The sequence below is a fragment of the Loxodonta africana genome, chromosome 1 (assembly GCF_030014295.1).
Source record: "Loxodonta africana isolate mLoxAfr1 chromosome 1, mLoxAfr1.hap2, whole genome shotgun sequence".
Classification (NCBI taxonomy): Eukaryota; Metazoa; Chordata; class Mammalia; order Proboscidea; family Elephantidae; genus Loxodonta; species Loxodonta africana.
The window spans coordinates 178,087,684-178,090,839 of record NC_087342.1 but is presented as its reverse complement, the minus strand read 5'-3'; positions in this window follow the sequence as shown (position 1 = coordinate 178,090,839).

Here is a 3,156-nt window from a genome sequence, read left to right as displayed (position 1 = left end):
ATGTCTGTTAATGCAACAATGGGTTCAATCATAGCAACAAATGTGAGGATGGGTCAGGACCAAGCAGCGTTTCCTCCTGTTACACACAGGGTTGCTACGAGTCGGAACCGACTTGACGGCACCTAACGACAACAGCAGTGCATAAACATCCTTGGGGAAAACATATTTTACGTTGTTGGTCAATCAATTGAGTTTGACCAAGCAAACTGAGAGCAGATTTTTTTTTAGCATAGAAAGTTAAGAGCAAGAAGGCTGGAACTAGGGGTGCAGGTAGCTGGACGAGGAGGAAGAGGCAGACTCACTGAAGGAGATGATGAAGTAACTGACAGAGCTTAGCACATTTTAGTGTCTGGTACCTTGGCTGTTGGCACCTAACACATTGTATGATTTAGTCCTCACGACAACTCTGTCAGGCTCCAAAGCCGTGTTCTTGCAGCTCTCCTCCAGCTTCTTCGCGATTTTGTCTGGCCTCATTTCTAGGGTAAACTGTCCTAACAGGGCCCCCAAATGAGAAAATGAAGATTCCAAGACATGAAGTCCAGGAGAGTGGCACAATAGAGCCTGCCATCTCTGGGAAGAGCATCATATGAAAAGGACACTTGCTTTTGACATTTTAGAATTACTTGGTAGTAATGTTTCTAGGTGTAAAGTGTGGAGAACTCCAAGTCTGGATTCAGTCTCTTTTCAGTGACTATAGGAAAGAATTCAGCCTGCTGCCTGGGAAAGTGGCTCCTAACTTGAGAGATAGAACAGAGGACTCCCATGGGCCAAGGCTTCCCTGACATGCCCTGCCCCTGGAAGCTGAGAGCACAGGTGTTCCCCCCGCCCTCCTGTTTAATGGGTGTGTGCGTGTGGGAGAGAGAGAGAAAGTGTCTCTCTGTGTGTTACCAGTGTGGTTTTCAGGGATATTGTTCCTCAGGGAGGTATTAGTTCCCTCTTGGGTTGAGAGCTCTGCTGCCAAATTTCCTTTGAAACAGCAGCATGGAGAGCTAGTTGTTTTCTCCTGACCCCAGGTTAGCTGTAGAAAAGTTCTACTTCCACAATTATTTTCAGGAGAAAATTCCAGGCATCTACAGGTCACCCTTAAAAGCCTAACTCTCCTTTATGAATATTATGTTTGGACATGAGACTTAATGTGCCCTCGCTTAACTATTAATTATATCAGAGAGGAATCCAGTCCCCACAGCTATTATTTTCAAGTGCGTTCTTATAGAAATTGGGTTTTTGTGGGTCCCTGGGGGGCACAAGAAGTTTGTGATCAGCTACTAACCTTAAAGGTTGGTGGTTGGAACTCACCTATTGGCACTGTAGAATATCTGCTTCTATAAGAATTACAGCCAAGAAAACCCTAAGAAGCAGTTCTACTCTGTAATACACGGGGTCTTCATGAGTTGAAGCCAACTTGGTGGCGACTAACAACAGTTACTGACATGATGAAAAGTGTTGCTTTAGGAATAATAATCAGGGACAACAGAAAGTTAGGGTTTCCATGTTGCTGTGGGGTAGCATGCTTGGGCAGTGGGTGGGTGGATAGTGAAAGATGGAACTGGAAATATAGAGGGGGGCCATATCATGAAGCTGAGGAGTCATGGGAAGTTGTTAAAGTAGGGCCTATCTTGATCCATGAAGATCAATGAAGAGGTCTTTGCAATAGTCCAAATATAACGAAATGATGAGGGCCTGCACTAGGCTGGCAGCAGGGCTCTGTTCATGTTACTTAGCTCAGAATTGGCATAAACGTTCCGCTGGCTCTGAAGGGAAATAAATGAATGATTCTTCAGACTGGGGAACTGGTAGAGTATATGGCCTCAGGTCTGCTGGCATATAAGTAATAATGCACATCTATAGTACATATGGGAAACCCTGGTGGCGCAGTGGTTAAGTGCTACGGCTGCTAACCAAAAGGTTGGCAGTTCGAGTCTACCAGGTGCTCCTTGGAAACTCTGTGGGGCAGTTCTGCTCTGTTCTGTAGGGTTGCTATGAGTTGGAATCAACTCGACGGCAGTGGTTAGGTTATAGTACCTATGAAGGAGCTCTGGTGGTGCACTGGTTAAAGTGCTTGGCTGTTAACTGAAAGGTCAGTGGTTCAAACCCACCAGCTGCTCCACGGGAGAAAGATGTGGCAGTTTCCTTCCATAAAGATTTCAGCTTTGGAAACCCTATGGGGCAGCTCTGCTCTGTCCTATGGGGTCAATATGAGTCAGAATCATCTTGACGACAGCAGGTGTGGGTTTCGTTTTTGGTATATATACATATTAAGGAGCCCTGGTAGTGCAACGGTTAAGTGCTCTGCTGCTAACTGAAAGGTGGGCAGTTCTAACCCACTAGCTGCTCTGCAGGAGAAAAGACCTGGTGATCTGCTCCCATAAAGATTACAGCCTAGGATACCTAAGGGGCAGTTCTACTCTGTCCCGTGTGGTCGCTATTAGTTCAGAATCAACTCGAGGGCACCTAACAACAACACGTACATATTGGCAACAAATTGGGTTTTGGGGCTGTTAAGCTTTTCTTCTAGTATTGAAAAAGGCCCCTGGACAAACTCTTTTGGGGCTTAGCTCTACTACGCAAATGTCATTTTATAACTAGACTTTGTCCCTTTAATTAACAGACTGTCTCCTAAATTAACTAGAATCTATAGGCCTTTTTTTTAATAGGCCTTAAGATATAAGCAAGGTGATGCAATTTAGTTTTGATCCAGAAATTTGGATTTACATGTAAATGTTTGTGATGAAAGATTATGATTGACTTGTAGCAATATAATTTGGAAACATTGCTCCCTTAGTTGTGTTTGGGGAAATGAGCCCCTTTTGATAGGTACCGTTTACAGGAGAGCCCCAAGGCTCTTTTTTCCAGGTGTCTGGGAGTGACCAGACATAAAGCTCCAACCTGTGTAGTACTTATTACATCTGCTGGAGCCCACTGGCAGGATGGCTTTGACAAGTCTGATCCAGCTCCTCCTGGGCCTCCCTCCCTCCACTGGGTACTCCATCCTACTTGAAACCGTGGGAGTTGTCATTTCATTTTACTGTTTCCTGGAATGGGAATTTTTCATCCTTTTTCTCCTCTTCTGAACCTGAGTGTGTCTGGGTGGAGGTATTAAAGCCAGCTTTATCTGTATACACCTGGGGACTTTATACTTCCTGCATAACAGCCAAT